This window comes from Pyxicephalus adspersus, chromosome 6 (genome assembly GCF_032062135.1).
Source record: "Pyxicephalus adspersus chromosome 6, UCB_Pads_2.0, whole genome shotgun sequence".
Taxonomy (NCBI): Eukaryota; Metazoa; Chordata; class Amphibia; order Anura; family Pyxicephalidae; genus Pyxicephalus; species Pyxicephalus adspersus.
Window position 1 is genome coordinate 61,046,568 of NC_092863.1, and position 21,992 is coordinate 61,068,559.

General features: G+C 36.4%; 1 long non-coding RNA gene across 1 annotated transcript in view; it reads left to right on the plus strand.

Moving 5' to 3' along the window:
- LOC140333970 (uncharacterized) overlaps positions 1-21,992 on the plus strand; it is a 118,810-nt gene that overhangs the window by 51,176 nt on the left and 45,642 nt on the right. Inside the window, exon 2 of the long non-coding RNA XR_011921451.1 lies at positions 21,176-21,416. This is a non-coding gene — a long non-coding RNA (uncharacterized lncRNA). The remainder of the gene's footprint in view (positions 1-21,175; positions 21,417-21,992) is intronic.

Here is a 21,992-nt window from a genome sequence, read left to right on the forward strand (position 1 = left end):
GTTTTGCTGAATTAAGGTTTGAGTAAACAGTTATCTGAATTGTTTTTTACTCTTCCTAAGTCAATCAGAATTCAACAGCAGCTTGAAGCAGTTGAAAAGGTCAGAAACAGCTCAAGAATATCTCAAATGGAAGTTAATGACTGGCAAAGCATGCTGCATGTTCTTGTCTATACAGCTCTTAAGCTAGGTACACACTTCCAATAATTATCGTTAGAAAATAAACGATTACGACCGATCAACGATTATGCACGTTTATATTTGAACAATCGTATTCTGCACAATTCTGTACATGCTGTAACATTACCATCGTTCAAATATAATCCACCAATAATGCACACACGCTAGATACGATCGTTTGAATGATGCAGGGAGTGACATGTAAAGGAGAAAGTTTATTGCAGAAACATATACGATCCCTGAACGACCGCACACACGATGGATAGCGAACAATAGTCGGCCAATCAGATTCGCTGTGACGGTCGTTCATTTCCAACGACAATCATCGTTCGTTGGCATCGTTGGTCACCTTTTTTGCAAACTATTTTCGGTCGTTTGTTGTTCCTTTTTAATAACGATATTTATTGGAAGTGTGTATGCAGCTTTAGTATTAGTTTTGGCACTGGTCTTGCTTTTTTTATTAGGCTGGGTTCAGGCCAACAAGGACCTTATACGAATAGAATTGTATAGTAGTTTTATTTTTATAGTTGGGGTAACAAATTTAGAAAATGAATATATATTACATATAAATATTATATTATCTTGTATTCAGCCAGTGGGTGAAGCTTGAATCTCTTTTTCACAAGTTATATTTTCACAAAATAATAATAGAAATGAATCACTTATCTGGGAACACTGTTTAATATATAGTAAACCTCAGAGCATGCAGCAATCGTCCCATTTCGTTATATAACCCATAGTGCTTTGGGAACCCTTTGCCATGCAAAAACTCATTATTTGTAAAATAAAGAATGATCTAAAACAGTTTAAAAACAATAACTTTAAAAGATTGTGCCAAAGTCATTGCATTTCCCTTTAAGTAAAATTGTGAGAATTCAACAAGCGGATGGGGAATTTTATTCACTGCACATTGCAGTCATTTTTAGGACACAAGGCTTAATTCAGCCAATCATGAACTTTTTAGTATATCTGGTAGCAGGATACACCAATTTATAATGCTGAAATATATGCCACCAACCTGGTGAGAAAACCTATTGTGTCAAGGCATTGGTAATGTGCGTTTCAAACCATTATCAGTGCTCCTGGGGCTTAAGAGATTGTGATGCCTTTCAAAAAATCTCTTGTCAGCTTTCAGAAAAGTCCACAGTGTTATAACAGACTCATCAGTAGTTCTTGAGAATGACTTTCAACATTGCTTTCAGTTTTCTTCATATGAAGCCAGCCAGATATCCCACCCCTAGGGCAGACTGCCGTTCCTGGATTTAAAGAGCGGAGTCTGCTGTGGTGAGCATAGTATTTCAGGAATGGGAATTTTACATCTGGTGCTTCTGTTTTATATAAAATGAGAGACCATGTACTGCCATCTGCAAGGCATGAATAATAAAAGTCTTTAGGGCTTCCTTATAAGGCGAAAACATCTTATATATCTGCTCGTGGTTACCCATGAAGCAGTTTCTTTACTTTCTGTGTTAGTGTGTGAGACACCACGAAGGGCTCTACAGAAGTCATCGGAGAAGTATAAATAAATAATAATCCTACATCTGGTTCTGTGTCACTGGCATCTTTGTATACAGTGATAAAAATACACAGCACAGTGCATTAGGTTTGCTGCAAGAAGCTGGAAACATATCAATGATTTAATTCATACCAATCTTAACTTTTCGTAGCTGAAAGTCAGTGTTTCCTTATTCATAAATTAATGATCTATATTTCCTAGAGAGTTTATTTTTAATTAGGAAATAAAGCCATGGTAAGATTTGGTGAATATGCTTTACACTGAACTGGCATTTTTGCTAAATTTAAAAAAGTAATGAATGCAATTCAACTTTGTCTGAACTATGTAGAACTTCCTAAGGTAAGGCTCGAGTTCAGATATAAGTTTCACAAGAAAGGTTTACATACAACATCAAGTGCATGCATAGGGCCTGATTTATTAAAGCTCTCTAAAACTGGAGAGGATAGACTATCATGGGTGAACTTGGGTGATCCAGCAAACCTCCAGTATTTAAAACATTTGCCAAATTATAACACTTTTAAGAAATCTATTCCAGCTTTGCTGGAATCCTTCCTTGGGTGAGATGCAATGTAACATCTTACCCATGGCAGCCCAGAGAAAATACATGGGTACAGCAATAAGTGGTTCAGTCCCACTCGCTGCCACCCACTCCTAAACAAGCAAATGCACCCCAGTGGTGTGGTCAGCCAAGATGCTGACAAAATGCCATTTGTGGGAGCTGCAGGTGAACTGTTACTCCCAATGCTGGTCTGAACATAGCCATAGCATCTCAGTGGTTCAGAGGTCTGAGGAAGTTCACAACCAGTCCTATCATACCCTAAGTGCAGCAAACTGATCAAAAAGTCTGATGATTTGGAAACAAAATATGTGATTCTCTTGCCTAAGTTTAGCATTGTGATGCATCTATTTACCCAATTGCTGGAACAAAGGAGTATGATGAGTCCCATGTCTGACTCAAAGAAGATTTTCAAAATGCTCTGACAAATACTGCAAAGTTTAATATCATTATTATTTAGTGCTACAGAGCATGCCAAAAATCTCAGCAACTGTTCTAGTAATTATTTCTAGAACCTAAATAAAGTACAGCTATGCAAACACATTAGGACTTAAAAACTAATTAGCATTCATTTTTGATAAGTATCTGTGTGGATGTTTTAAACATGACAAATGCTTCACTAGCTGAGAATACCTCATCATCTTTTTAAAACTCCCCTTGCCTGAAGCAGGTGTGAAGACACACTTGGGAGTTTAGCTGTTTGTTCCCATTGAGGAGCTGATGAATCAAACACTGTAACTAACGTGCTTTGTCAAATTTACTTTTTAATAGGCAGTCAAGAAAAGCCTGGGCAAACATGTAAATAATATCATATTTTCTGCTTTTCAGAAGGCTTGTCTTGCTCCATCTTGGAAAGAGTGTCATATACAGCCTTGTCTATGCATGCCATGTCTGCTTTAGTTGTGCTTTCTGTAATCAGGTGAAGATTGAGCAGACACAGCCTTGGGGATGCTAATTACACACAAAGAGAATTTGTGGTATGGAGGAGAGGAAACAATTACTGCATTTGCTCTGCATATAGCTGCAAAAAGACTGTGGTAAGACCCAGCAATAATGCAGTGCCAGTTCACAGATGGCTTGTATACAATAAATAAACATAATACGTGATTAATGGGATTTGCAGTGGTAACAAGAGTACTTCCAATTCTAGGTATCACCTATTACATATCACAAAGATTTTCAAACTGGGACAAATCACAAAAACTAGGACCATTAGCAAAAGAACTGACATTCCATGCAGTACGGAGGCTTTAACACCAAAGCCTTTCTTGAGGCTTTACCGTGGAGTAACCGATAAAATAATATTTATGTCTAGAGACCCTGGTAAAATTTATACTTATGGTTCCTGGAACATTAGCATGGTCAGTAAGTTGCTGACAAAATTAAAAATTAAAGAAGTAAATATGATGTCATACGCGTTTTAACATCTGCTTTACAGGACAAAATAATTTCCAGTAATGGGTATGAAATTATGAGTGAAACAGTGGTTGCCAACCTTTTTGGACCCATGGACCACTAAGTGCATGGAATCCGGACCGCGAATGGGGAGCCATATATCACTCAAAGGGGAATAAACTTCCCCTATAATGACGTTATGATGCCAGAAGATGCCCACTATCCCATCGCAGGTCAGAGCTTGCGATGGGGGAGTGGGCAGGTTTTGTCCATACGGGGATACATGGTCGGCAGCTCTGGCCGGTGTGCCCCCCAGTGGGGTCCTTATCCTGACCCCACTGGGGGGTGTATTGGCCAGACCTGCGGACCACCAAGATATTCTTGCGGACCATTGGTTGGCAACCACTGGTTAATAATAATGGTCAGAATAGAAATGTGGACCCCGATATTATGTTCAGTGTAGAGCCATCATACTATAATGGTCAGTGCACAATTTCCTTCACATTTAGGGGTAGTAAAACAGTCATTTTCATATATAGTTGGTTGAGAAATGACCCTAACATTGCAGAATGATGAATAAACACCCTGGTGGTTCGTGACGAAGGCTCTTATAATGTAAGTGGTCAGGCACAAGACTGTCCCTTACATTGGAGGCCAGTGGAATGTCTACCCCATATGTTGGGGGTCAATGAAAACACTACCCCTTATGTTGGGGGTCAATAAAAAGACTACCTCTTATGTTGGAGGTCAATGAAAAGACTACCCCCTATGTTGGAGATAAAACTTTCCTTGGCATAAGGGGCCCCGAGCAATCCCTGGGGGAACCTTGCCTGACAAAGGCTGGCCAGAAAATGTCAACAGTCTTCACTCTGGCTGCACTGGCCAATTAGGGACCCAATAACATAGATGCACTGCATGCATTGTATATTACACACATATTCCCCAACACATAAGTGCGAATGAGCCCTAAAGTTGAACTTAAGAGAAATTTTAAAGAAACACCATTTACTTCCTATCACCTAGGTCCATAATTACACAGGCTTCATTGATCATGTTTATAGACCTTATTGTAAAAATAATTCTTATCGCAGGCAAATTTTGTCATTACCTTCACTTACCCTCTGTTATGTGTGGCCAGCTTTAGTACATGGATTTACTCACTAAATAATGATGCCTTAACAACAGGTTTTTATTATTTATCCTGAAAATGGAATTTATTTTGATGATTGTATGCAGTGTCCTCAATAGGCAATTGTTTTCAGCATTGTTAAATTGGAACTTCCACAGAACAAAAACTGTTTGTGGAATTTTTTTAATTTTTTATACTTTACACAAGCTCACAGTATGGGCTTTATTGCTTAAATATAGGAACATCAGATGGCAAAATATATAAAAATATAGTTAAAATTAAAAAAAAAAAATAACATATTCCTCAACTTTTTAGTGTAAGTTTCATTATTCAGTAGAGCATTGGTCAAGGATTGGATACTTCTAGAAGTGTAAAATATACAACTATGAATGGTGTCTAAAGTAGAAAAAATGACTTTATTCAGTGCAGATCATTTCTTCTTTTCCTAAAAGAAAAATAATAAAAAAAAAGTTGATAGGAGTCTTCGGTCACTTCCGTTTATTGACAATATAAATTGTTTTCTTGAGATGAATGACCCTAATATGCAAAGTATGTAGCATCAGCAAATGGCAGTGTTGACAATCTAATTTTCACTATTTACGACCTTGTGTGTTGTGCAATCATAAATCGGCTCAGAGGAAATAATTGCCTGTAAAAGAAGCAGAATCTGTTCAGTTCAAGAGCATATTAAAGCATATTGCTCTTTGCTACAACAGGTGCTGTTAAAGTAGACCTGTCACTGAAATTCATACTTGCATGAATAAGGAGTAAACATAGCATTACCAAAGCACATTTATTAGTTTTAACAAACAAGTATGCAGTAGAAATCAAAACTGCTCAGCTCTATTGTGTAAGTCTTGGTAGACACAGTCTCTGGTTGCCTTGTCATTGTGGTTTGTTTTACACCTTTATAGACTGCTGAGAGTGTATTTTTCCAGTTACATGGACCATGTCAGATAGACATGCATTTTTCTAAGCGCACATTTAGGAAGAACATTTACCTTTAAAGATCCCAATCTACTCTACTATTTTACTCTACCTTTAGTCACTTGCCCTGCTTTTCAGTAATACATCTTCCGGCATGGACAACCTGTTTTATGAAAAGGTCATTTAAAATAAAACTATATATATCTTGGCTTAAGTTTGAGCTTGTACAACAAATATCAGAGCTGCAAAAGTATGTATTTTATTATTATTGTTATTATTACTTGTATTTGTATCTCACCAACAAAGTCTATAGTCATATCACTAGTCAAAAGGGCTTACAATCTAATGTCCCTATCATCAAGGGCGTACAATCTAATGTGTCGGTTGACTGATGTAAAAAAAATAACATTTTAGGTCTTGTTTATCAGATAGCCAACTAGAAATACACATTGTTAATTCTTCATTTTTGTGCAAAGTACACATTAAAAAGAGGTTTTTTTTTCTTGCTCAAGCATCTCACCTAAATTTGTGTAACTGAGCCCCTTTGTATCAACCTTAAGTTGGTACTTCTGGATGATGATGTTGATTGCCTGTTACTGTTTATGGCCATTTTGCACAACCTTACACATCAGGGGTGGGCAAACCTTTCAACTTGGGGGCCACAATGAATTTTAAAATTTTATAGACAAGCCAGGCCAGTATCAGATGGAAACAGAGTGTTTGTATGAACTGATATAAATTGTGTATGTATAAAAAGTCCAACAAGCTGTATATGGCCCGCGGCCCGTAGTTTGCCTATGCCTGTTCCACACCATGCAACTAGGATGTTTCCAGGTAATAGATCATCATATTTTACCTTCTACAACATGCAAGGGGATACCTTTCTGTTATGGGTAGGTAATAGATCTTTGTGCACTCACATATCGTGTAACCTTTCCTGGTACAGGCAGGTAACGGATCATTCTATCCACACCACGCAACAGGACATTTCCTCTTACTGGTGCCAATGACTTATTTGCAGCTTTCCTTTCTCTTTTCCAACCTAAAGAAAAAAATATAGCTCACTCATATTGCCCACATTGTATCTTAAGGTGTATCATCTCCATTGCCCCCCACTTTTTCCATCTGTCTATGCAAAACACTATAAACCCTCCAGAACTGTTGATGTGCAGGAGAAATTAGGAAGGGACATGATCATTTAGCTTCTGTTTGTAAAAAGTTTGGATCAGATTTGAAGTTTTTATTAAGCTGGTGACCCTAATTAGTTCTGTTACTATATTACAAACATAAGTGGACCACTCGCTAGATAGTCATGGAAATTCTCCTGCCAGGTATTATTAGATTTAAAAGGTACCTGTCAGGATGAAAAAAGGGAGAGCGACCATTGAACTTTCTTTAAAAGTAAATGATTCACAGCTGTCATATTCACAATTTCTTTACTACTACTAAGTAATTTCCTAAAATTGTAGAGGCATACCCTGCATCGTGATTATAAATGCTTTTTGCAGGTCATTGACCCCTCAAGTATTTAAACAAGGATAGGAATTAAAGCCCAAACCACACATCTTCAAAAACAAGTCAGCATTGACAGCTTTAAAATGTTTTTCTTGCTATGATTTTTTTAAAGCTGTTTCTACTTGAAAGGTGTGATGGGGAGAAAATATTCTTAAATTTTCTTTGCAAAAGTTTTAGTTTTATTTTATTTACTAACCTCAATGTGTGTGTTAATTTTGGCTTAAACCTTTAAGCATTATACAATATGTCTAAACTATGCACACAAAAAAGATAAAATAAAAATCTCTATTTGACAGCACTCTTGGAAATTGAATGACCCTGTGTATACGTTTGCCAAGTCTCCAGGTAAACATTGTGCTTTGGTTATTTACATCTCGCACTTGGCTGTCAAATGAGCTTCTTTTTTTTTTTCATCATGCAGGCCGAGTTTGGAGCACTCCGGTGCTGTATTTAGACATGCACAGGCTCAAGCTGCCCCTTCAGTTTGTTAGCAATTGTTTTGATCTGTAGCCATGACTGGAGATACACATTGCAGCATAAATAAATAAATTTAAGCACCCTCAGCACTTTCTCCTGTGCCAGAGCAAAAATATAGTGAAATCAGCTTTTGAGAACTCAACTTATAAGGATGTTCCAATAATAAGAGCTTGTTTTTTATGTTCACATCTAGATTTAGGCTGCTTTCTCTGCTGAGGAATGAAATGTGTCAGAGTTACTGTCACTTATGCTGCTAGGTGTGCGGTGTCATGGTTTGGCATTAGCTACATTTTTATTTTTATAAACCTTGCTTGGTTTCTGTGAAGGTATTGACCTTTTCTGATAATACATTGTTGCCTTTGCTATAAATTACAAAAATAATTAGAAATGTACAGTAAGTGCAGTGATTCTCCATATATATATATATATATATATATATATATATATACCGTATACTGACTGAATGATGTTGCTGTTATGTGACATTCATTTTCTAATAAATTACAACTTTTAGAATAATACAACAATAGAACAATACTTTTTTTCATATAGAAGTCAGATTTCCCAGGTATTACTTTAGGCTCTTGGGACAGATTGGGATATCAGGAAGCTCTGGGAAAGTACTTTCTCCTTAGGCTCTCTGCAGTAAAATATTTCTGTGCCCAGTGTAGGGAAGAGTATACGTTTTTTTTTTTTTTTTTTAAGATCAGACGAATGTTCAAATCAAAACATTTGGTGAAATTAGTTTGGTGAATTATTATAGAAATAAATAATGCATTATAACAATGATAAAAAAAACTATAGGGATTATATTACAGTCAATATTATTACCATTTCAAATAGGTCATGTCTCAAAACAAGCCTGCTAGAGTATGCAGATCCAGCATTTTCAGAAAATGACCTAGTATTATTTTAGCACAAAACACAGCCCTAAGAAGAAGTCACATTTAAATTAAGCTGGATATAGCAATTTTTTTACTGTGTTATAAATCTGTAAGGTTCATCCAAGAACAAAAGTTATGGTCGGTCACGTCCTGCAATGCTTTCAGTGAAAAAATAAATATAGCCATCTTACCTACACTAGTTTCTTTTTTTTCATCCAAACAGACCTGTTTTGAAATCAACATTCTTGAATGGACCGTCCTGTTTGGATGATAAAAAAAAAAGAAACTAGTGTAGGTAAGATGACTATATTTATTTTTTTACTGAACGCATCTAGGTAAGTATGGTACTCTGATCAGATTGTGTTGACTAATGGAACACATTGACTAAACGAGTGCAATGCACTACGCATCATTATTAAAAAACGTATAGCAAGGTGAAGCTATCTTCAGGAATTAATAAATGAGCATAATGGAACAAACGGGCACCATCAGTTTCTTGCACATATGTTTAGTTGTCCAAATATTGTCATGTATTGAATATAAACAAACTTGAACATCTATGATGATATATAAATACACTCCCATTTTCACCATTACAAGGCAAATGTGGAAAGGATTAAGTGCCAGCTTTGTAAGAATTTGCATTCAGCTGCCCATGTTTAGCAATTCCCAGGACATTTTTTGAGAAAGTATTGCAAATTCGTATTCTAGAGCCACAAACAGAATCTCTATTTTTTACCGAACATAGAACATAAAAGGAATCTTCTCCAATAGTACAAAGCAAAAAATAAACTGACAGATGCTTTAACCCTTCCCTACTCTTGGCTATAAATATACTTTCAGTTGGCCATGTTCTCAAACCTTAATTTGACAGATTATAAAACTTCAGATTCAATAAAATGGACTTTATATTTTTGGTGGTGGGTCAAGTTGTAATTTCAAATTAGAATTTAACTAAATGCGGTTTGACTTTAGTCAGACTAACAATCCTGTCTCTAGCAGCAACCCCCCAGTAAAAGGATCTGTAAATAGAACACTTGTCAGCACCTGCAGGGTTGTTCTCCCACCATTCGAAACACAGTATATCCAATGACCAAAAACCGAGCAATGCCATACAGGTAGGTGGGTAATTTAGGTTCTCTCCTGTCAATCTAGTAGCTGGTGAACCCTGCTATGATATGGGCCTTATGAGCAGTGATATTTTTTGGCATATTTTCTATCTTCTTGAATTCTTACCTTCCATTTGGGGGTCCAAAAAACATGTCTCACCAAAACAGACAGTTAAGGAATATATTGTGCTGATTATTTCACTAGGAGGTGGCTCATTAGTCAGCCATGCTCCAAATATGATGCCTGGTTTGTATATATAGTTCATATAAACTTTTAAAACCTACATTAACAAATGTATACTGTTACAACTGTGTGCCTATTTTATGTAGTTCCAAAAACATAGAACAAATTATTATTTTTTTAAATTTCCTAAAACTAAAAATAGAGGCATCCTATTGAACAAGGTCATTTTTTGTAGACCTACCAGTGTCTGATATTCTCATTAGGAAAAGTATCTTTTGAAATTGAATTTCACACCTAACTGTGTCTATGCAAAGTCTTTAGTGGTTGGTTTGTGGGTAATTTTAATAATTGCATGCTCCAGAGAAGCTCCTGCAAAGTATTTATGGAAGCAATACAGCAGGCGTTGCGCAAATAGGCAATTGAAAAGAACATATTCTTGTGTTTCTACCTAGTTTTACTTTGTACTGTTGATGGCACGTTTACTGGCTTTTATTTCTCATAAATCAGAATAGCTCTGTGTATTTACAGTTCGGCAGAATGAAATGTCTTATGGTTAGACTTAAAACATTGTAATTGAATTAGCCAGCATGATATTACTTCCCGAGCAGCAGTCATAAAATCTTCTGCTTTCAATCTGAAATGTCTGCTAGTGTTTTCCTGGTTATGTCATTTTTTTACTATAATAAATTGCCCCTTGTTGAAATTTCTAATCTGGCTTTTAACAATTTGAAGCATCCTCGTATAACTTCATCTACAAGTGGTTTTTGCCTGGAGTGTTTAAATGTTTCCACGTACCTAGTTGAAAGGGAAATGCTTGATGTTCTTCATTGAGTGTTTTCTTACATCCTGCTGTGCATCAGTTTAATGTTAATCCTTCCTCAAGGCCAGTAACATAATGCTATCATGGGGTTCCCTTGTGTTTCTTTATTGTCCACAGGCCATAGAAAGACTAGGAAAGCAAACTGTACACATGTCTTTGTCTCTTGTACTACAGACCATTGATTCTTAAACTCTAAGACTGGCTTTGCCAGTGAAGCTTTCTATCAAATAAAGTTTTACACTGAAGCTTTTCAAAAGCACATTTAGATTAGGTTGCTTGGTGTTTGTCACAACCCTTTGGCTTCTGTACTGGGTCGGAGATGTGATTTTCTGTGTTAAATGTGTATGCAAGCTGATTATTTCTGCTTGATTTTAGATCTGCATACACGAAAGGTTGATTATTGAGCCTTCACTAATCATTAGCTTTCAGAAATTGTTCAGTATGAAGATATAAAAGTGTGCTTTGGTAATTGAACAGTGAATGCAATATGGCAAGCTCCTAATACTTCCTTGTCTGCTGTGTGTGGAGTGCATACCATAAAATATAAAGTTGCCTTGTGCGGAGACCCAACATCATCCACAGTATACACACCAATCTTGTCAAAGGTGTCACCAGACCTTCATAGTTCAAGTTGTTCTTGGAGAGTTGACCAACACTGCTTGACACAACAGAGGTTTCATACTACTTTACTTGGGCAAGGGGATATCACTAAAGAATTGTGAGTGATCCAACTACTTACTTGTCTCACATCTATATCATCTTCCATTGACACTTTAATCATTGCTGGTCCTTGACTCCAGAATTGGCCAGCATAGCACGCAGCTCTATTTGGTTTGTATACAAACATAGCTGCTCAAAACTGATTATTACCACTTTGTTCTCACCTCCCTCTTCCTGATGAAGTGCGCTATAGTGTCTGTGAAGACGTTAAGTTCCTATTGGAGGAGGTTAAAGTGTTATCTTCTAACTTCCTTTTAAAAACAATTTGCTTAGGATACTGATCTAAGGACAAAATTTGGTTTGATATGAAGATTTATGAATGATTTCAATTTTATACTGCTAAAGATTTGCAAGTTAATACTTATTTTGAGGACGTGGACTACCTGTATGGACTGAAAATGCTTTCAGTTTGTATGTCCACATGTTTTAGTTATTGGCAATTTTAAAATATCATGTAGAATGATTCCTCTTGAAATATTGTGACCTTTTCACACCTTAAAAGTCCCCTTTTTTATTAATGATGCTAATCTAATTGAGGATGTGGCAATTACTAAATATACTCCTTGTTAATTTGCCCTCAAACTAGGCAGATACATGCCTAGAAAAACTCATTTTTTGTAATGTAAAAAAAACAAACGTTTGATAGGCCCCCTTTTTCCCAAGTTTCTTTTGGGAATTTCATTTACTTCAGGTTAGTTTCATACACATAATCTAATGGCCCCTAGGCAACTGATGCTGAGCAAGAACATTTGGCATCCATGAGCAAGAACTTTTGGCTCAGACAAAATTTTCTTTTTAGCTTATGAAAAAGCAGTCTCTTATTTGACATACCAGAGTCTAATCCCATTCACCCTGCTAGTAAGTAAGGGGTGTACCTATTCATCCCATGATGACCTCTACATCAGCAAACCTACTAAAGCTTTTTTCTCCAATATATTATGTCCACTGTACAGATAGTTAAAGGATTGCTCTTTGTCTTTTGTAGAGAAAAAAAGAGTAAAAATACGTACAGTGGAAAATCTTTGCAAGCAATACCAAATGCTTTCAACCATTTTTGCTCAAATGCTGACCCCTGTACAGGCCAGTTACAGCAAGTGAAGCTTAGATTGGTTTGATTGTTATGACAGATTCTTATTACTTTTCCAGATTCTTAACATCCCATCTGTACGTTAAAACACGATAAAAATGAAAATGTTTGTCATTGTCCTCTGCCTGTGTCCTTCACCAAACGTAAATAACAAGATGCACCGTTTTGCAGCCAAACACAATGAATAAAATGTAGTCCAAATAAACATAGTTGGAAACGTGCTGTGCATTGTGGAGTAGATTTAATATGTGATAATTATTTCTAGTCTCCAAGACAATAAAGGGATAATAAACACATGAAGGTCTTTGATATTCATTTCTCATGTACTGTTATATTGTTGATTGTTTTCATGCTTGTCTTTATACTGCTGCCAATTCCAGCTTGTGGTTTACTCTTGTTCAAGGACCATAAAATAAACAGCAATGAGGCAACACAGCATCCACAACTGTAAGGAAAGAGTAAGAGTTTACTGGTTTCCTGCTTTGTCACAGCAACATTTCCTCAAAGGCAGGAAACTAAACAATGTAATCCCTAGTCAGGCTGGGATTCAAAACAAATGTCATCACATCATCATATTCCCCAGAAGTCTGGCCCAAACTCTTACTACTGGGACATGTAAATGACTAATTTTGTCAGTCCTCTCTACTCTTTTCTCCCAGGCAGCAGAAAAAAGTTAATTTCAACAGATTCTAAACAGTTTATATTATGGCCAGAGATTTGTGTTTTACCCATTACCACCTTTCAGCTTTGCTTTTAGCATTGATACTTACAATGTATGAGACACTAGCCTCAGTATTCTCCCCAGAAATTTTTGGGGTAGCTGGGTAAAAAAAAAAACAAGGCCAGTGGCAGCCCTGTATTGTGGCCCAACTTTTTAGTAACCACCCAAAAACACGGGAGGGGAGAGAGCCTATAGAGTGGAATTGGTTATCTGGTACCACCTAGTTCTGTGTAAGCTAAAATAAATCCGATTCAATGCAGCATGGTCATCTTGTGCAATGTTTAATAATGAATACTAGTAAAATACATATTTTTTTGTTTCATTCTAAGATTTATGTAATCTGTTTACACCTAGCTTTAAGAAACCACTTGCTGTCAAATAATTGCAAATAAATATTGTTGATTACCTTAACAATGGGGCAACCTCACAACTGCTGATTCTATTGGTTAGTAGCCACAGCAAACTTGTCGCTATGTAAACAGCTAAACTCATGCAATATTCTGGTAATAAGCAAATGTGCATGGTATAATAACCATCACTTATCATAGTGTGAAACTGGAATACAGCTGCATTCCTGGTGGCAAAAACATGAAAAGGGGAAAAAAGGCCTGATGAAAAAAGAAAATGAATGTAGCCACCACATCCAAGGACTGCTAGCTTTGGGCGGTTATATACACTGTAAAACCAAAACAAAATTTTAGTTTTGGATGAAGTAAGGATGAAACTCATGGGAGCAGCTATGTTTTCTCACTACATATGCAGTCTTTGCTTTAAGGTTTATAGTGCTGCACAAAAACTCTTAGCCACTACAGAACTATAATATATTACATTTTTGTTTTTAGTTTTAGAAATCCTCTAAATTGAGCATATGAAATGTAATATCTAAAACCGTTATTCTGCATACATTCCCTTGAAAACTTTGCTCCCTACTTTTGTTATCTTTACCTTGGACTATTGTATGCATTTGCATGTTCCTGTCAAGAAGTGTAGGCTGTAAGATGATGACCTTCCCCTTGTACATATATCATTTATAAGAGCTTAAATTTGGTTTGGGGGGGTTGAGCAGCTTTAGTAGAACTTCCACAATAATGAAAATGAGTGATGAAAATAACTACAAGTGTTGTGACTGCTGGTAAAATGCAGGGTACAGATAGTAATTTCCTGGAGGTAAATGTTTTTGAAATGAATAGCTTCTCTCTGGCTTGCCTGTTGGAACATCACGGAACATGACCTGTGGTCTTTTATATGATTCAGTGCAAGCTTTTAGAATTTTTATTTTAGATGAACGCTTTTCCTTCAATTTTCAGCAAATGTTGCCGCGATCACACCTGCCTTAACTATCCTTCATTCAGGAAGCGTTGGCTTCCTTTACACTAATGTCCTGGTGCTTTTAGTCTGGCTTCCTTTTGGCACATTCCTCTGTAAAATTCACTAACAAAATACACATGACGCACACACTGTATCTCATTTTCCTTCACCAACAATGTAGGTGTGTTATGTAATTGTGTTTTTTCCTGCTCTGATTTACACTTGTGTATTTTCCTTTATATATAGCTGTTTCATTTATTTATTTCTCAATGCAAAATCATTCTTTAAGAGTTATTTGCCGCATGAAATGAAATTTTACAGCTATGGCTAGATCATTGCATGGGCTCAGTCATGTGTTCATAGATTGCACAAAAATGATTTCTTTACCAAGTGATATCATAGATTTCCTTCTTCTTGTAATGTGGGGATGTTCCACTGGACTGATAGCTGTATTGACTAGAAAATGGTTCCCCCTAGCATTAGTTTACAAGTTTTGGTGTGCTCACGAGTAAAGAGTTATAAAAATTATAAAAAAGTAAAAACATCTGTTTTGCACATAGAAACCAAACTGCAGTCCTTATTGTTCCAGAATTGACAAATGATTTAATAGTACCATTCACACGCATTGTATTGTGCCAATACATTGATCAGTGACTGGTGACGAGAACATTGTGAACATTAATACAACATCAATCTTCGTACTCGTTTTTCCCTAACTGGACCAACATGAGCATAACTCACGTAATTCTCCCTACAGAGAAGACCATTTCCCCCTCCACATTTTATTTCACCAATACATAAGAAAATGAAAAAGCGTCATGTAATATTTTGTATTATTAAGCTGCATGTACAGAAAATGGAGCCAATATATTTTCCCAGCAATTGAGTGAATTCTCTGAACCATTAGGCCATAGGATCAGGACTGTTTAGTTTTAAAGACAAAAAATAGGATTTATGAATAGTTATATGATTTTTAAAGGAGATACTGTAGTTGGTGTATATTGTTCTTATTACCACATCGATTGTGTGCCGTTGTTGAGTAATTAATTATTTATATTCTCGTTGGTGTTTGTTTGGTAACAGTGCTATATAGTAAATTGAGTATTTCTTACTGTTCTGACTTTTATGTGCTATAGATTTATTTTAAAATGTGTTGTTTCATTCTATTCTTGTAACGTATCTATTGCCTTTGTGTAATTCATCCAATGGAACAAAAATGTATTCTCTTGTCCAACCAACCCAAATATTTCTTAAATACAAATATATTGGAATGAACTGTCTTACCTAATTCTGATCAGCTAGTCTTTGGACAGTACATTCAGGTCCCCAACTGTGTTCTTTACTATAGTTAGGCAGAAAAAAACTTTGCTCAATAGCCCATTTAAGAAAACATGACATATCTGGAAAATATCTGTGCAACAATTATGAAGAATAAGTGGTTATGACCATAGGAGGCTGCACACAGGGCCTAATAATGTTTATAACATGAAATTACCTGAACCTAGGTTACATGTTGTATGTACTGGTTTCATGTGTCACACTTCCTTAACCCATACAATACCTCATAGGTTACTGTCCCCACTCTGCAATATGGATGCCTGTATTGAGAAAAACTCTTTTTTTAAAAATGTTACTTAAGGAGACATTACCAACATACGTGCAGCATTGTGGCACGATACAATTGGCACTTTGCAGTTGGAGAAGGGAGATTTGGGTTCTACACCCTGAGTAAAATATTTTGTTACACCATTTTCAGCAAAGTTATTTTCTGTAATAATCAAATAAATATTAATAGTTAAAAACAATGTAGCAAAATATTTTTCCCCCTATTAATATTTTTAGTGGTCAGTAGTGACTCTACCTTAGTTCAGTTCACCAAGGGTTTGTACAAAATTCAGTGAACCAGACTTTAGGCAAATCGTATTAATGTCAATAGGGGGAGAATCATGATGGTAAATTATGTACATTTTTCATCACCTAACAATGGCATAAAAAAAAATAGGTGCCCTTAAAGCAAATTTCTTCGGAGGTAATATCTGTCTTTCTTCAACTTTTGGTTTCATACTGCTCAAAGACAAATGAGCCAAACCTTCAACGTAGAGGCTTAGAAGGAAGGAGGAAGTGCAACCATTACAGGGAAAGTTCAGATTTTCATGTAGTTTTTGTCACCTTTATCTTTGGATCTACAGATTGCTTTGGCACCCAGTTTTCACTGAAAGTAACCTCTGCTTTTATATTTTTCTATCAAAAGCCAACTTCTAATGCCCCAGGTTTGTGAAAGCTTTCACCTATTTATGGTCATGGAAAGATCAGAAATTTGTTGTAACCTATAGCTACAAATTCCTTATTGTATTACTTTAATATACAGTGATTTATAAATATTATTGTAGAACATTATTTTGTATTTACATATGTAAAGAAGTATATCAAATGTATAAAAGCTGACATTCATACCGTAGTAAAATTAGAAATGGCTCTCACTAGATTTTAAGTAGTATGTCTCAGACTGTAGTAAAAAGTACTTTTATACATACTAGACATGCTACTTAAGCTACGTACACACTTCCAATTATTATCGTTGGTAAATGAACGACGAACGATCCTGCACGATATCTGCGAACGATCGTATAGCACCGATCCTGTACATACAGATAACGACACGATCGTTCGCAGATATTGTACACACGATAGATGGTCAACGATCGTCGTCCAATCCGATCCGCTGGTCCGGTCGTTCATTTCCAACGACTATCCTCGTTCGTCGGCGTCGTTGGTTACTTTTTTTACGAATGATTTTTGCCCAATCGATCGTTCGTCGTTCGTTCGTCGTTCATTTCCAACGATAAAAATTGGAAGTGTGTACGCAGCTTTAATCACTGCTAATGTAGGAAATATGTGAAAAACAAACATTCCTCACTTTAGGATTTGTAATTCTCTTGTGATTCCCAGCCTTACAGTATTCTTGTGGCCTAAGGAATTGAATAGTAATTATTTTACATATTTGATTTTAAATTGCCATTTACAGTTACACACAGACATGCTCATAAAACATTGTGAAATTTATTGTAAAATATTACAGGGAGATGAAGACATGTGGCCTAATTTATTAAAGCTCTCCAAAGCTGGAGAGGATACACTTAGATCAGTGAAGCTGGGTGATCCAGCAAACCTGGAATGGATTTCTTCACAGTAATTTGCTATTTGCTAGCAAATGTTTTGGATCATGGACCAGATCCATTCCTGGATCACCCAGCTTCACTGATGAAAGTATATCCTCTCCAGCCTTGGAGAGCTTTAATAAATCAGGCCCATGGAGAGGATCTTTCAGACAAACAAAAGCAAGTAAATGGGGTGTTAGCAACAGCACCCAAACAGGCATTAGCCTTTAACCTCCTTCGCAAATCAATAAAATGGTTTTACAAAGTGCAATGATCTGATGAGATGGGCAATCCTCTGTCCATCTGTATTTTTTGGTAAGAAATTTCCTTGTCTTTAATTCAGTAAAGTGAAGCTAAACTCTAGTAATAACAAAAATCGCCTGTCTCTGTTCTGCGAACGCAGCCATCTTCCTTTTTCTTTTCTGATCTTCGGCCATCTAGATTCAGCAGGGTAGGATGACATAATTCCTACTCATGTATTCATTCAGTCCTGGCAGCTGTAGGGGAACACGGGATGCATCAGGTACCCCAGCTTGTGTCTATGTAGTTTTATTTTAGAAGGGACATCGCCTGTCCTTTTCTGCAATAAACCCCTCAATGATCACAAATTTTGAAATCTGTTCCCCTTCAACTTTCATAGTTTGTAGTACTTAGTATCTTCAGTCTGCAGCCCAGACTATAATACCACTATATTCACACTGGATGTAACACACAACAGGGTTTCCCTATCCTGATTATTGAAGACTGGCAATGTATATTAGAAATAATAATAACGTAGTAGTTAGTAGTATCCATTTAATCATTTTGATTTAGGCAGTTTAAAGGCCAGTCATGTTGGACAGTGTGCAACAGTCTATGCCTACTACAAAAATTTAGGTTTGTAAAAAAGTTAGGTCAATGTAACATGTATTGGGATTGGCTGCTGTGTATTAATATACTTTGCTACCTGCTGTCACAACTTTTTCCTAGAAATACTTTGACATTCCTATGTCCAGTAAAATAATCTATTACACTGAAATACCAACAATGCTAATATAGTTGTAAACCTTTACTGTGATGAGATTAAACAATGATTCAATAAAAAAATCGCCCAACTAGTGATAACAATTATGGATGTGGGTTTGCTTTATTTGATGTAAAATACATTTTATTTAAATGTATTTAAATCTTTATACACCTAGGTTCATGCAACACCATGGATTTATGAGTGTGTGTTTTTTTAACTTGTGTGTAAGTTTTAGGTTTTTTTCCCCCTTTACATTCTGCAATAGGAGGGGACACATTCAGAATTCTGATTTTATAATGGTCCATAAAAAATTTACAAAGCTGTATGTGTGCGGTTTTTGCATGTACATTTTATTTTCCCTTAAATAAAATTCCAGACCTGTAAAGAAATCGGGGACACTTTCTGTCCTCACATCTTTTAAACTCACAATTGCCCCTTTGGAATTGAAGGCAGGTTGGCCATAGTGATGACCTCTGGTCTTTATAACATTTTCATGTTTAACTTTCCTACCTACATCTGATCCATGTCTTATTGCTTCCTAGTCATCAGATATTGGATTCCATTAAAATTCTCAGTCCCTTTTGTTCCTACAACAGATACTTTTGTTAGTATACATTAAAATCATGTTTATGCATGCAGTATCTACACCTGGGTATGAATATGTGATTGAGTGGGGATGTGTGAATGGTTTTAAAATTAATAGATGTATTGTACATAGCGCTGTATACATCGGTTTGTGTTTTATGAAGCACATCAGTATTTATACTAGTGTATTTGTGTGCTTGTGTAGTAAAATGTGTACATTACAGTTTTCAGTTATTTTTCCTCTTCACCTGTGTTATTCTCTCTTCTTTATTTATTGCTAAGTTAGCATTTACCTTCCATGTGTATGAGAAAAATAATAGTCTGGAGTTTGTTCGAACAAAATGTAAGGCAAAACTGACTTCAAAATCCTGGATTTTTTCTCACTTTGGGCCTCTTTTAATAAAGCTCTCCAAGGCTGGAGAGGATACACTTTCATCAGTGAAGCTGGGTGATCCAGCAAACCTGGAATGATTCTGGTCCAGGATTTGAAACATTTGCAAACGAATAGCAAATTACTTTAGGGAAATCTATTCCAGGTTTACTGAATCACTTTACTAATGAAAGTGTATCCTCTCCAGCCTTGGGGAGGTTTTTTTTTAAGTCAGGCTCTTTTAGTCCTGGTTCACATGGAAAATTAAGATTCCCCAAAGAAGGGGCACAGACAGCTTTGAAAACCAGACAGGGCTGCCAACTTTTCACCACTCTATTCAAAACATAAAAGAATTGCTTTAGATATACTTGAAGTATTTAATTCAGACCAGTTTTATAACTCCCCCAATATATATGAGTACCTTGAAAGGTTGGTAAAACAGCATTACCAATACTGTATACTCCCTAGATTTTAGGCTGGGAGGGGAGAAGCCCTTGTATTGTGGCCCAACTTTTCCGTAACCACCCAATAACTGCCAGGTGTTTACTGAAAAGTGCTGGGTGGTGCACCTGGCCAAAAGGGTGAGAACACTGCCAATATACCCAGTTCAGATAAATGCAAAACATTACCTTGACATTTGGCTATGGTTGCTATCCAATTTGTAAACCAGCACCAACTTTCAAACAATTATAATGTTTGCGCCACAGTGCTTTATTTAAAAAGTTCTGACTATGTAGTATGAAATGTGCTGCTAAACCATATTATCTTCACAATGAAGGCTAGAAACAATGTTTAAAAATTCAGTGCAGGTGATTGAACATTGTTCCAGCTATACCCTGCTGGATGTGACAGTGATAATTGATGTAAAGGGAACACAAATTGGCAGTAAGTGAGGCAGATTCATTAGGACTCTTTACATTAATTTAGTTCCCTTGATGGTCAGCCTGCCTCACAGCCCCCAGCGTGTAGAAAACTGATTTTCCACAGCCGTAAGTAGGAGCTTCCTGTCACCTGGATGTGAGGAGAATAAATATGAGGCCCGGGTCGTTGTATGACACTCCGCCGATTATTCAGAAAAGACAGCATTTGATACCTGATCATCCGAGCAGGCAGGGAAAGCGGCTATCATTACTGGAGAGAGGCTGCCGTCCTGTCTGCGGAACAGTAAGCGTTAAGCCTGTTTTCCTGTGACATGTTTAGTGAGAGATTGTGTTTTTTAAAGCAGCACTTTTATTCTTCTCCGCTACGGAACATCTGTGCCATGAATCCTGCCTGTGACGCCGGAACATCCTTCTCATTAGTCAAGAGACAATGGTCATGTTTTATGGGTGACGTGTTTGGAACAAGGTTCATTTTTCTAATAATGCCCTCTCGTAGACGACACATGTTTGGCCTAGTATTATTATTCTGTGTATCCCCCGTAAAAAAACAAAAATAACTGCGCCTTGTTTTACGCTGTATGAAATGTGTGTGTTCCACGTGCTAAAAACAACTGAACCGTTTTGTGATTTTTTTTTTTCTTTCTTTGCAGATGGAAATACAGTACGTATACGGAAGCTATTAGCACTATAATTGCTGTCTGTCACTATGACAACAAGCCGCTGCAGTCACCTGCCTGAGGTCTTACCAGACTGCACTAGCTCAGCACCCTCTGGAAAGACAGTGGAAGATTGTAGCAGTCTTGTGAATGGACAGCCACAGTATGTCATGCAAGTTTCAGCAAAAGACGGTCAGCTGCTGTCTACAGTAGTACGGACTTTAACCACACAGAGGTAAGGGCCGTCATGAATGTTTTATTGCCCTTGTGTGTTTTGGGATGGCTTTGCTGCACCAAGCCTAGCACTGCCGGTGTAAAGAGTGACAACATGGCAAGCCCACCATTAGTCTAGCTTCAGAAATTGCAAAGAAAGGCTACAATTTGTCTTTGCAGCTTTCAAGGATCACTCTGCAAAAACTTGAAATTTTGAAACAAAATATTATTTTGTACATTTTTTATTTGTGTACTTTTGTGTACAAATATTACCCTAATCTACCCTTCCACATTACATACATTGTTATGAATAATCCTCTGGATTTAGTATTCGTGTTTTGTTTTTGTTTTTTTGTTTTTCATTTTAAATATTTGAATTATTTGATTTTATTTTGTGATGTTGATAGTATTCTGGTATATAGAATTTGTTAATAGTAATTATTTTATTATAGTAGTAAAGTATTTTTTTCTGTTTGCATGAGAGGCATTAGAATGCTTTATAAAATGCTTAATAAAAGCTTGTTTTTGATTTAGAATATTGCTTCTAGCACGTTAAAGTTTATGCTGTACATTTTTATAAAGCATGCTATAGTTTCAA